This window comes from Dermatophagoides farinae, chromosome 2, assembly GCF_024713945.1.
Source record: "Dermatophagoides farinae isolate YC_2012a chromosome 2, ASM2471394v1, whole genome shotgun sequence".
Classification (NCBI taxonomy): domain Eukaryota; kingdom Metazoa; phylum Arthropoda; class Arachnida; order Sarcoptiformes; family Pyroglyphidae; genus Dermatophagoides; species Dermatophagoides farinae.
In genome coordinates, this window is record NC_134678.1 from 2,081,999 (window position 1) to 2,097,169 (window position 15,171).

The 15,171-nt window shown below is 27.9% G+C and overlaps 1 protein-coding gene across 1 annotated transcript in view; it reads left to right on the forward strand.

The window, feature by feature from the left end:
• Positions 1 to 7,058: 7,058 nt before the first annotated feature.
• The window catches only part of LOC124493998 (uncharacterized), an 86,046-nt gene continuing 77,933 nt past the window's right edge, over positions 7,059 to 15,171 (forward strand). Inside the window, 1 exon segment of the mRNA XM_075735921.1 lies at positions 7,059 to 8,229. The gene's annotated coding sequence lies outside the window, so the exon portion shown is untranslated.

A 15,171-nucleotide genomic window follows, 5' to 3' on the forward strand; every position in this document is an offset into this window, starting at 1 on the left:
AAAATCACGTTCCAAGAATCTATGTATTTGTCCATTGTAATGAAAGAGTTGAAAGCGGTCTGTAACGGCAAACAAACAATGAGCCAAATAGTGTAGAAAAAAAATGTTTATTCGTGTGTATATGAATGGGGAGGAGTGAAGAAAAACTTTCTAATATGACCGATAGATATACTTTTTTATGTGTGACTTCGATCGTATGGTTTTATTGTGAATAGATGACCAAAACATGAAACAATTCATTTTGATGCCAAAGAAAATATAAAACAAACAAACAAACAAAAAAAAATAACGAGAGGCCAGTGAAAAAAACCAAAAAAAAAAAATTATTATTGTCGATTTTGAAACTATAATGACTTATGTACGGCTCAACACTATGACCAAAATGTTGATGATAATGATGGCGGAAACAGCGACAGCATCAGCATCAGCAACAGCAGGGATGCCATTTTCACTTTTTTTTTTTTTGCTCATTGCACATTTTTAAGCTTACTTGATCTTAAAAATTATTATGTTTTTTTTTTCTTCTTTCATTTGCTTTCAAGATTCTTTTTGGGGCCAACATTTTGCTTATTTGTGTCTGCGTGTGGTTCTTGTTCAATTTTTGTTGTTGTTGTTGTCGTTGTTGTTATTCTTTATACTCATTTTCTTTTCATAATATTTTTATGGTATTTTTTTTTTGGGTGAAAAATAAAGAAAAAAAATGACCGTTGAGTATATCACACACACACACACACACACATGATAAATTAACATTCATTGGAACATAAGAAATCATTACATTGACAACAGTGTCCAATAATAAAATTTCGATACACACACACACACACACACACAAACGCAATGTGTACATCAACCCGAAAATAAAGAATTTCTAATCAGCAATTCATAATTATGATGATTATGAAAAACAAACAAACAAACCGAAAAAAACATGCAAACTCAAGCATGAAGATTATAAAGAAAAAAAATTTCCTTCGAATATTTTCGTTATCAATGACAATAAAAAAAAATCCCATGATTATCATAATCACAATAATAATAATAATGAAAAATTCATAAAATAAACAAACAAAAACTAACAGGTAAACAGTACATGTTCACATACATGGAATTGAATTTTGTTTTTGTTTTTCAAATGACGACGAAAAAAAAATCATGATGATGGTTTTCCAATTCATACGTGATTATTGTACATAAAAGTGGGCTTAACTACATTGCTTTTTTTTGAAAAAAAATTCTTTAGCCTGCTATGGTTATATGATAATCAATCAATAAATGAAAATCAGTATAAATAAATAAATTTTGTAATTAAATCTAGAATATGCAAATATTTTCATATGAATGAATCGTATTTATTCATTACATTATTTAATACATATCATTTTTCATATCCTATCGATTTATGATGTGTGTGTGTGTGTATGTCTATCGCAGGTGTGTTTACATTATATCATTAATTCTACTGGCAATGAATCTTTTTTTTTCTTTTTCTTTTTTTTCTGATTGAAAAAAAGAAAAAATGCCATTCCGAAGAAATTATAATTATGATGTATATATATAAACTTTGCCATATCGAATTTCGGAAATTGGATCCTTTATGTGGATATATAGAAACAGAAGAAAAAAAATCAACAGAATTTTGTCATATCCACCATCTAGTGGTAATGGATCGAATAATTGAAAAAAAATTTTCATGTTGAAAAATTTTTTACATAGATAGCAGCATAAGACTTGATATTGAAATAATTTAAAAAAAAATTTTTGAGAATCCAGGACATACAAAAAAAAATAAAAAATAAAATAACGCTAACACGCCCTGTGATATCATGATAAGACAGGCAGACAATCAATCAATCAATCAATTGTTTTTTTTCTTTTATTCGATCGTACATACACTTGAATCGATCGATAATTAATCATTTTTTTGTGGTAAAACATTTTTTTTCGATTATAGTTCAATGATGATGATGATGACGACAATTCATGATTTGAATTTGATGACAAATTTTTTTGTTTTGTTTTATAATGTTCTTTATTCTTTTACAAGAGCTAGAGAGAGAGAGAGAGAAAGTACAAGAAAACATTAAAATACATTTTTTATATTTTATTATTCACTCCACTCCCAAACAGTTATTGCTTAGTGTTGCCAATCGTTCTGTGTACACTCACACATATAAAGACTGTGGTTTCGAAAGTCATTTGAACCAATTTTGCCTATCGATAATAATAATCGATTAAATTCTCGTCATTATTATTCAAGAATATTTTCATTATAATATTCATGTATATATATGGATGATTCTTATATAATATTCATTGTTGTTGTTGTTGTTGTTGTTGATTCGTTGTTAAAGTAAAGAAGAAGCAAAATGCAAAAAAAGACGGTGAACAAGAATATATACATGAAATAAAAGTAAAAAAAAGAATGCAGCTGAAAATTAGACTTGATTTTTTCTAATTCTTTATTCGCCGAAATAATCGTTTGTTGTTGTTGTTGTTGTTCATGGAACAATCTTCTTCTCTTCTCTTCTCTTTTTTTTCCTATTCCAAATTGCTGTACTCGATTATGAGGTATATAATAATAGATTTTATGTTTTCATACCACACATCATCATCATCATCATAATCAAGCCGTTTTTTTTCTTGATTCTTATCTTCTATGATTCTTTTTTTTATCATTCATTGTTACTGGTGAATATGAGATTGAAAAAACCAAAATAACAGGATAGTGAATGAATATTTTTTTTTGTGTGTATGTTTTCTCTGTTCGATTCTGTTCATTTAGGATATCTATTATGGTGGGTATCCACCATTTGTAGGTATACGAGAGAAAGAAAAAACCTCATAGAATATAATGGTAAAAAAAAGTAGGAAAAAAAATAACATAAACGTTGAAATCATCACCAGGAATGGACATACCGTATAATGTATTATACATGTGTTTTTGTCTGTGTATGAGTGTGTGTGTATTATCGAATGTAACAACTAATTAGAATTACTATAAATTATAATTAACAGTAATTAGAGCACAGACTTTCTATCTAGTTTCTTTTTTTTCTCTCTCTCCATCCCTCTCTTGTACGGTCAAAAAAAAAACATTAGCTCAACTTTAATAATAGCAACTTGAGAAGAAAAACGTAGTGATCAAAATGGATCAAGCGATCAAGAGTAAAAAAAAAGTCATTGAGTCATCATCATTATGATTATCATCTTTGTTTGTATATTTATATATAAATGTGACCAGGGTACGGGGGTGGAGGTTGTTCGATGGCAAACAATCACATTTTTTTATACAATTCAGCCATCATCATCATCATTGTTGTTGTTGTTTGCCGTTGTCAATGACAATTTCTAACTATCGTCATATTTCTTTTTTTTTCGAGATTTACAACTTGTCTTCTTCCTCCGCCTTCATTTTGTTTTGTGTTTTTCATAATAAATTAGGCTGATGAAGAAAAAAATCTGTGTGTTCACATTTTTAACAAGGGAATAGTAATTCTGTGATCACCACCATTATCATGATTGTTGAATTTGATGATGAAATCATAAATAAATATTTATTATTATTATTATTACATTTAGAATATTATATCATTAAATCGAGTAAATCTTATTGATGATTGAATGAAATATATCATATATGATCAATATCATCAGATGAATGTATATTCCAATTTGAGAATAAAACAAAAAAAAAATGTTCCAATCAAATAAAATGTGTCGAAATTGCTTTCATTTTTATTCAGAAAACTTTTTTTTTCATTTTTTTATTTTCATTGCATTTTGTATTCATTGAATAAACCGGACAAACCTAATTATTTATCATGCTATTAAATGACAATGTTCATTTGATCATCATCATTATTATTCGTTATTCGTTATTCCAATGGATTCCAATTTTCATTTTATTGTTAGTTTTGTTAATTACCAACTTTATTCAATTTTTTTTTTTCTCTTCTTCTTCCATATGTGGCTATAATTTTTTTCTTCTGCATAGAAATGAGATTTCTATTTTCTGGTTTCCGGATACAATTTTCATTTATTCATTTTCTTTGCATTGTTTTCATTTTATTATTACATAATTTTTTCATTTTGCTTCCCTTTTTTCAGATGCTAACGGCATGTTTTATTTTTATTTACTGTCTGGATTCGTTTATCATTCTATAGTTAGCTTGTTGTTGTTGCTGTTGTTCAGTATGATCTTTTGCTGTTGAATTTTGGATTCAAATCAAATCATTATATTTTATATTCATCAGTCTAATATTGAATATCTGTAGACATAGACAGTAAAATACCATTAGATTATCCTTTGCGACTGATCAATCGATTTTTTTTTATACACATAGAATATGAGAATTTCAACACACGACAATGATAGAATAGCAGAATAATAAGAATATATAAGAATAAGAAATATTGATTTTTATTTCATTAGAATGACGCTAGAGAAAAAGAAAATTTCCATACACTTAGGAATATTGTACATTGATTTTTGCACTCACTCTCATTCTCACTTTTGTTTCATTAAGATCATCATATATTCACTTCATTTTTTTGTGTGTGTGTGTGTATGTGTAGACTTGAAATTTGAAATTAAGAAACACAAAAAGATTCGTGTCATAATGATGAACAACTGATAATTGAATCATTCATCCTATGAATTTAAAAACAATCGGCACATTTTTTTTTCTCTCTCTCAACTGCAACTCAGTTGATTCAGTGGATCGAAATTTTTTTTTTCAACGATTGACATACATACTAACTTTATGATTCTTGGAAGAATTCGATTTGTCATATTTTTTTCAAAAAACAAGAAAAAATTTTTTCATAATTTGAAATTTCAATTTTTTTTTACATTTCATTATTCAATGAATCTAAAATGTCAGTAACACAGACAATATAATGTGGTAGAAATATGGAGCTAGCGCAAGCGTGGGTGGATCCGAATAGTGTTGAAGGAAGCTATTCGAAAAAAAAAATTTTTTTTTCATTTTCTGCTTCACCGGAAATCCAAATAACTAGAGGAAAAAAAGAACAACTTTTCATTTGTTTATTCGTTCTTCATCTTGTGTGATTTACTCATTCTCAGTGTATGCGATTTAAGCCAATTTTTTTTCCAACAACTAATTTCATATCTCTGTCTGCGGAAGAAAAAAAAACGTTTTCCATAGAAATGAAAATTTATAAAAATTCAGCCAAGTGTATGGTAATCAAGTTTTCTGTTTATTTATCCGATGTTGTTGTTGTTGTTGTTGTTGCTGGTATTGAAATCTGGTACTTTACCATAAGGAATATGACATTCTTGCCGTTGGATTCATAATTCTTCCCTTATTGCCGTTACTGCTGCTGTTGTTGTTATTTATTTGATGGCACAGATATTCTTTGGTTGGCTGTCCAAATCCATCTATTCTAACGACTAGTAGTAGTCATCAAAAATAAAAATATTGATGGTGATGATGATGATGATGTTGTTGACGGCAAAGTGTATAAGTTATATTTTTTTTTTTTTTTTTTTTGATGAATAATTTATCATTTCGTCTATAGAAATGTCGATTGTGTCGAATATTAAATTCAGCTTCAGGGGTGATGATGATCGTCGTCATAGTCGTTATGATAGTTATAATCACAACAGTAATAGTAGTAGTAGTAGTTGTTGTTGTAGTACTTTACTAGTCATCAAAATGGTAACAGAATTTCTATCATGGAACATTAGTAAACAAATTCCAGCAAACAGAAAAAAAAATTGGAATATATCAGCAACATCAACATTTTTATTCTAATGCTTCGAACATACACACACACACATTAACCAATAGTGTTGAGTATATTAAAGTAACCATTTTCTTTTCTATAGATACCGTTATTTTTATTATCATTTTTATATTTGACCATTGAGAGAGAGAGAAAAACTAGGTTAAATTTTTATTGAATATTTAGCTTTTGAAATTCATTTTCCATATTGTATTTTTTTTCTCATTTTTGATGATGATCATGGATCTTTTAACAAAAAAAATGGATTATAATTCTTCATTAATCAACATCATTGATGATGGTTTTGTCATTGTTGAGAATTTACATTATAAAATCATCATCATTCAATATATTGAGCATCTTGTTTTCATATGAAAAACGTATATATAGATTGATGTATAAAAAGAGGAAGAACAGAATTGAATCATCATCATCATCATCGATATATTTTCAATATGACGACAAAATATATGTCTTGATCAAATATGAATGTAAATAATGAATAATAGAACAGCATATTGATTATTATTATAATCATGATGATGATGATTATGTGATATGGGTCAAATATTGATACATTTTTGATGATGATGATCATATGGTAATTTTCTAATGCTTTTAGATTTTTTTTTTCATTTGAGAATATTTGTCAAATTATTCGATTCTTTTTGAGAAAAAAAAACAAGAAAAAGATGAAAAAAAGATGTATATTGTTCCTATAGAACCTATCTATATCTATAGCAGAACTGTTTTTTTTTCTTTATTTTTATTCTATTTTTCATAATTACACACTTTATTTATTCAAAATTCTTCTTCTCAGTAGCAGTATTGTTGGTCCATTTGTTCAATTTACTTTTTCGTTTTTTGTTTGTCATTCCAAATAGAATGAATATATTTTTTCCATACACACACACACATACACACATACACATATTCTTAACCAATTTTGCTGGGATTATTTTGATGGCAACAAAATTGTCTGTTTTGTTTGCACAGAATTATATATGAATTGCGGCAACGAATTATTGTTGGATAAGCATGGTTTTGTTGTCACGGACAAACAAAATATTATCGACATACATATACATTAAAAACTAGGGCTTCATTATTATCAAATCTACCATAATATTTTGCTATTTTGTCCTAGATTGATTTTGGCGTCGTCGTTGTCGAGTCGGCACAATCCAATATATTGGAAGCAAAGCAAACAACACACACACACACATGTGAAAATAAAAACACTCTGACATATAGACCATATAAATGAATAAAATGGTACAGTATTTGCCGGTGAAGCTTTAGTTTATGCTTTGAATCACATATAATCGTACACACACATAAAAACCAATGAAACGTCCAAAAAAACCTAGCCAAAAATCAAACACAGACCCGCTATAGAAGCTATCCTCTTTTACACAATCATTCAAGATTGTAATCAGATTTTGTTAGTTGAAGCATTCAGTATTTTGTTTTTATAAATAAGTATTCTGTTTTGTTGTGCTATGCATCTTATATGGTGGTCCCAAAAAAAAACAACAATAACAACAACTTATTTTCAGTACTTTTACTATAACATAAAATTCAACAGCCATTGTCAATGGACAGCGACGACGTCAACAGCCAAAAAAAAATTTTTTTTTCTCCCAGTCATTCTTTCACTTCTGTTTCATTTTATGTTTTGGCGCTTATTTTTCTACTTGATTCATTGTGTTTTTCGATCCTTTTTTTTCTCTTTCTTGAAAATTCCATGCATTTTTCCATTCTAATCACTTGATCATGATTTTGTGCATTTATTTTCTAAGCTTAGTGAGTTTTTTTTTGTTGTTGTTTAGTTTTATGTGTGAATAATATTCATGTGAATATTATATGAATGTGTGTGTGTATATTTTCACTAACCAAGAATATATTGCACCTATTTTATTCAACAGAAAAAAAACTTCAATATATCATTGGTCGATTTTTTGTTGTTGTTGTTGTTGTTGGTTGGTGGTTACAATTTTTTCATTCCTTTGAATAAATATCTGTGAATTTTTGTTCTATTTCATGAAAATTCTATTATTAAATTTTTTTTCCATATTAAAACTGTGTTTGTGTCCATGAATGCGTGTTATTTTTTTCGGTCTTTTTTTTTGTTCAAATATTTGAATTCATCATCAGTATTTCAATTTCATCAATTCTATTTTCAATTTGTGTTTGTGTAAGTGTAATTCTTGTGATTGTGCTCCATGTCATTGTTATCTGTCATGTGTGTGTGTGTGTGTGTGTGTGTATATTCAATGGTGAATGAGAAAAAATAGAATCATTCAAAATCTACAAAAAAAAAATATTTTTGACCTTTTCCACTTTAATATTGTGTTATGATTGTGTTTGTGGTCAAATTGTTCATTAGAAAAAACTCATCACATATAATTGATCATCATCATCACGAAAAAAAAATTGTGGCAGAAATTCGAGCATCATTACCACACCATTGCACAGGTAATTTTATTTTTATTCATTTCAATGATGAATAAATCTTTCATCCATTAATTCCTGGGAATTTTTTTTTTCTTGAAAATTTTTGACTCTCTAATTTTGAATGACAAACATCAGGTACAGCCATAAAATTATCATCATCATCATCATCATCATCAAAGAAGATGATTATAAAATGATAGCAAGAGAGAGAGAGAGAGAGAAAGGTAGTAAAATAGAAACATCATCAAACCATTAACGGAACAATGATTTTATTTTTTTCATTTTTATGGAATTTTTTTTCGCCTGATATATTGATGTCAACAATGATGATGAATGAAACTTGGAATGGAATTTTTAGTCAAAGCACTCGTGCATACATGCATGTGTGTGTGTGTGTGTCTGGTACAAATATTCCATCATTTAATCATTGCATTTTCCAATGGTATATTTTGTGAAGTGAAAATAAAAATGCTTCAAAAAAAAAATCATTTCCATTGTATTCTTTTTTTTCTGTATGTTTGTTTATCTAAATATATTTGCCTATTTTTTTTTAATGTTGTCTGTTGTGAAATATCATTGATTTCCATTATTGTGAATGATTCTGAGATTTTGATTCCGGTGAATAGAAACAAAAAAAAAGAGATGAAGATATGAAACAAACATGAAAATCTCAGCCTTCAAAGGTATCTCTCACTACAGTAGAATGATAATGTTTGTTTGTGTAATATGTGTGTGTGTGTGAAAATATTTGTAAAAAGGAATGGAATAATTATCCTTCATTCATTTTTTTTTCTAATTGGAATTAAATTATTGCATCACATGTCAACAGAATAATATGGTGGGCGTATTTTTCACTTCTATTTATATAAAAATATTCCGTTCAAATAAATAAAAAGCTCAATCACCAAGAATATATATATTGACGTATTATTCTGTTCATGGTTTGGTCGTCTTCTATACTTCCGTATATTTTTTGTACATTACAATTCAATTAATGTCATGAACTTTTTTTTTTTCTCTCTCTCTCTCTCTTACATATGATGATCATATCTGAAATTCATATAAAATGAATGAATGAAAGTGTAAAAAAGTTTGTTTGTTTTCCCTCTTTTCACTATTCTATGGGTTTCAATTTCGTATGTCAATTTTTTGATCTTAGAATCTGATGATTCACTTTATACACATTGTGTGTTTGTGTGAAAAAAAAACTAAGAAATGGAAACTTTTCCGTTTGTACATTAAATTCATTATATTTGTTTGTTCAATGGTTGTATATGTGATGATTGTAAGTTTTTTTTTCACTGGTTGAAATCGATCTGTTTATAGCGGGAACATTTTCATTTTTTTTTCTTGACAATTCTCTTTCAAATCCATTATATCTTCATTTGTCATGGAAATCAACTTTAACGCTTTCATTATATGTTGTTATTAACGCCCATCTTGTCATTTTTTTTATGCGATTGATTGTTTGATAGATCGTGAAAAGTTATTATTTTCAGAATCTTTTGTTCAAAAAAAAAAAAAAAAAAAAGAAATGAGAATCAGATTCATCTTCATCATGATTGGTAATCATGACAATGTTTTTTTTATTTGTTTTTTATTTTTTATCATTAGATTGATTGAATACCCCATCATACAAAACAATTGGGTGTAAAGTTCGTTTTTTGTTCATCTCTTATTTTAATCAAATCAATTCAAATATTCTGGATGCTACTTGTCGTTGTTTGTTTGTTTTTTTTTGTCTGTTGCTAACCGTTGCAATTTTTTATATCTCTCTTTGTCTGGAATTGCAGAAAATTGTAGAAAAATTTTCATGCTGTCATCATTGATTAGAGCCATGTTGGAAAATGATTCAAATAGACAAAATGTCTCTGCAAATTTTTCTTTTTTTGGGCCCCTATTTTTTTGGGTATTTTATTTCTTTCCATCTCTCTCTCTCTCTATTGCGTGTATTCGTCTAATCGTTCATTGTGGGGTTGTTCTTGTCATTCACCACCATTATATAATGCTCTTTTTCTATGACCCCTGAAGACAAGTATCAGAAAATAACAAAAAAGATTAGCGACCAATAACTTTAAACGCTGAAATGAAAATTCTGTGGCTGATGATCAACATTTTCGTAATCAATTTCCGTCCACACAATCAATTTATAGTCAATTGAAATTTTGTCATGCAATTTTTTTTTCTTTTTTTTCATTCGTTTAGTAATAATGATTAATTTTGTCTGATCGAAATGGAAAAATTCTTGATTATTGACAAATTATTTACATCCTTTTCTATCCCCTTAGTTTTGTTGTTGTTGTTCATGATGACAATATTTAGTGTGAAGAAACAAAAAAATTTTTTTTTTGTTTTCTCCCTCATTGATTTCTTCGATCCGAATCGGGATTATCATCTCTATAGTTTCATTTACTTAATGTACAAACACAAACAAATGTCATGGTGACAGTTTTTTTCTATTTCGGTTGCCATTATCACATAGAAACACACACACATCGAAAAGGTCCACAGGGTCTAAACTTTTTTCCTCTTTCTATTTTTTTTTTTACACCCACTGTGATGACAACATGGACATCTAACTATGTGTATGTAGTTTTTTTTTTGCTTTTGATCACTTTAACTCTAATACATTGGTTCACACATTTCTAGTCGTATGAAGATTAATTTACCAGAAAATTTGTTCTATCACGAATTGGCATTTTTTTTTGCTTTTGCTTTTACCCTAGATCATCATCATAGTCATTTTCATTGATGATGATGATGATGATGATGATGTTTTTTTTTTGTTGGCCATCTGAATCTATTTTATTCTATGGCCAGAATTATTTTTTTTCCATAATATTAAATCGACTGAATAGTTTTTACAATTCTAATTCACTGATGATTTTATTGTGGAGAAGAATGAAAATTTTTTTGACTATCGAATGATGTGAAAAAAATGAAATTTTTTTCTTGCCACCATTGTCGATTGTTGTTGATTGTTGTCACTACTCAAATTATATATGATTATATCTGATAATGATAATAATATGGATCATCAATAATGAAAAAAAATGAACAATTTAAATGTAAAAAAAACAAATTTCTTCCATGTCAAAATCAATGTAGCATGACCAAGAAAAAAAAAGTGGACAGAAAAAAAAATGGGTTCACCATCGACCATCACATTCGGCCATTCACAATTTTATTTGAAATAATAAATAATAATGTACTTATGATGTTGAAAATGATGGTGATGACAGACAAACAATTTCAATTCAATCTTGTAATCATCATCATCATCATCACTATTTTATAATGGCAATAATAATAATTCACACAGATCACATCAAATCCAACAACAAATCTAGAATCTGAGATTACATCAACGGGCTTTTTGCATTTTTTTGTCTACTACTTCATTCTGCACTGATGATGAGAAATAATGATCCAAGATTTTTTTTTTTTGTTCATTTTAAGCTGTTAAGCACCAACTAGAAAATCTGTGTAAGCCTTTCATTCTCTCTGATTTTTTTTCTTGTTGTTGTTGTTGTTCAGAATTGTAAGAAAAGGAAAAAAAACTGAAAATTATTTCAAGATGGAAAAAAGTTTTCTGCTTTCATAGATAAATAAACATCATTTTTCATTATTTGTTCACCACTGTTTTAGTATTCCATATAAAGCCGCCATTTTTTAATTCTCTATTCTTTTTTTTTGTAGTTGAAAAGAATTTTCAGCTTTGTAAATGTTTTCATTCATTCATCCATTCACATTCTCATTATTTCTTTTTTCCAAGTGTTGGTGGGTGTATTGTAAACAACAACATTTTGACATATTGTTCCAGAAAATTCTTTCTTAACTTGAAAAATTTTCTGTTGTCTAGCCAAATTCTTTGAATCAATGTGCACATACAAAAAAAAGATGAATTTTCCAAAAAAAAAATCGGAATAACAAAGAACTTTTTTCTTCTGTAGATCATTCTTGATCAATTCCATGGTAATAAAATTTCATTTATACCACATTTAAAAAAATTTTGATTCAAATTTTATACATAAAACTGAAACAAAAAAAAAATCATTTCAACGCCATTTGGTTTTTTTCCTATCAATGAATAAACATTCTGTGGCAATCCTTTGGAATGTATCAAGATTTTTTTTTTTTTTTTGACTATCTATCCATCTATTACATTCGCTGGATTCAATTTTTGACGTTTATTTTTCATGTTTATTGTGGCAGTTATTTTTCAATGATTTTTTTTTTGTTTGTCTTGCATTCAATGTTGTAAATGTTGTTGTTGTTATCGTTGTTGTTGTTGTTGTTGTTGTTGTTGTTGTTGTTGTTGTTGTTGTTTTAGTTTTCAATATCAAAGGAAAAAAAATCCACCCATCACATAATATGGTTTGTACATTTTTTTTCCTCTAGTTGTTTGACTGATGCTATCATGAACATACATTTCATCTCATCTCATTTTCTGTTAGAATTCTGTTTGGTAAATGATACTTTGTTCTAAACATTCACGCCACTCAGATCAATTTACCATCATCACTATTTCACTATTCTCTTTCTATCTGTCTATCTATCTATCTATCTATCTCTCTCTCTCTTTTTCCACATTGAATAAACGACAACAACAACAACAATCAAGTTATGTTACATAACAAACATGCAACACTCCCCTTTATGAGTGTGTGTGTGTGTTTCTGTAGTACCAGATAATTAACTTTTGTGTAATTTGGATTTGTACAATCATTCTGCCCGTGTTTTTTTGTTTTGTTTTTTATCCTGTTCTTTTGATGTAGGCTTCCTCTCTTTATTTTTGGTCTTTACTAAAAAAAAAATCTATCCTGTATCTATATGTAGACATTTTATACTCTCTTTTTTTCCATTTTATTTTACATTCTAGTTCATTTGTTCGAAGAATTTATTTTCATTGCTAACAAAATGAATTATTTTCTCTTTTTTTCGTAATTCTATAATGCTGTTGTCTAACAAGTTTATCTATCTATCTATCTATTCAGTCTATCCATTCATTTATCCAAGTTTCTTGTTATCTTATTATTCGTAATCACTTAGCTATTGGATGTAGCACACACATTATACACTTAGTATTCAATTTGAAATATATGAATTCAGAATGAAAAAAAAATCACAATGATAATCACAATGAATTCATTGTGTGATAGATTTTTTTTTCACTTATAATCTTCCAATATCACATCACACTTTGTTATCAATGTTCAATTTATTTTATTTTCAATTTCAATACCATGTGTTTATTAATTTGTTTCACATTTAACCTACGGTTATATGTGGAAAATATCTTTATACTTACCAAATGGACCGATTCAATTTGAAACACATCAACCATCGTCAATACTTTGGAAATCATTTAAAAATGAGAATTTGTAAGAGAAAGAATGGGAAAAAAAATTGTGTTTGTGATCATCATTGCGTGAATGACAGTTTCTTACATCATTCTCATTAAAATGAGAGAGAGAGAGAAAAATACAATAACAAGGAATGAGAAAAAAAAATCAAGCAACGATAGCAGCATATTCCAATGAATAGATAAAAGAAAATTCTCATTGATGATCTTGAGACAAAAAAAAAGCCTTCAAACATTGAATGATGATTATTCTGTTTGATTGATTCGATACAACATTCGATGTTTATTGTGTGTGTGTGTGTGTGTGTGCGCTGCTGTTTTTTTTTCATCGATGCTGATATTTCTTGGAAAATACTTGAGAATCCTTCGAAAGATGCTTGGTAACATTTTATTTGAATTGAATTTTGTCGTAACGATTTTTAGAATTATACACAAACACAAACTTCTTGATCCAATGGATATTGGGAGATGAGGAAAAAAAACAAGAACGTGTCTTAACCACTCAATTTATGCTCGACTTATTTGCATCTTATTATTTTTTCTCCTCCTTAGTACTTGTTAACTGTGTGTGTGTGAGTTTGTAAGTTTGTTTCAAATTCTTTACGAAAAAGTTTGTGTGTGTGTATGATGTAGCAAAGCGATAGATTATGTTCGTTTATTTTTTATTTATCAAAAAAAAAGAAAGAAAAAATTCAATTCTTATCAAATTACGATATTTCACACGTCTTATCAATTTTCGCAAACAAATTTCGATTCTTTGTTTTTTTTTGTTCAAGAAAAAACTAAAAAAAATAAATACGACAAATCCATTTATGTTTTTTGTTCTACTCTCTCTCTCATTCTAACCTAAATTACACATACATTTCCATTTCGTTTGTTTAACCTTAACGTGCCAAACATTTGGTTCCATTATCGTCATCATCATCATCATTGTCAATTTATTTCTTTTTTTTCGCGTTGATTTTCATGAAAAAACAAATTTTTAAGTTTGTTTTATCCATATACAAACAAACAAACATTTATTCATTGTCTTATTGATGTGAGAATGGAAGAAAAAAAAAGCAACAAAATAATAGTGTCATTATGGATCTCCACCTACTTTCTACTATCGTTAAATGATGATTACAATGTTGATGTTGATGATGATGATGATGATGGTCGTGTGGTCGTGGTTTATTGGCTGTTTTCTTGAAAGTGGTTTTTTTTTCTCTACCGAAGATATAAATGATATAATAAACACATATTAAATGATTTGATAACCATTTGTAGTTGTTATTATTTGAAAATTGAAATCCTAGAATTTTGTCGTCGTTTTTTTTTTTGCTACAATTTTGATTGATAAATTCTTTTTTTTTGTGAATTGTCTATTTCCATCGTAATGATAGTGTTGCAATCGGTTTTTTTCTTTTTTAGTTGAATAGTGAATGCATTTTTTTCTTCATTTCAACCACAGTCATTTTTTATTTATTTTTCTTCACCATTTTCAATGATTAATGATTCTTTAAAGTTTGTTTGTTTGAATGTAGTGGTCGATTTTTTTTCTTCTTCCTCGTTATTGGTTGTATAATGTTCAGTTTTTGTTTGTGGTTTGTTTTTTA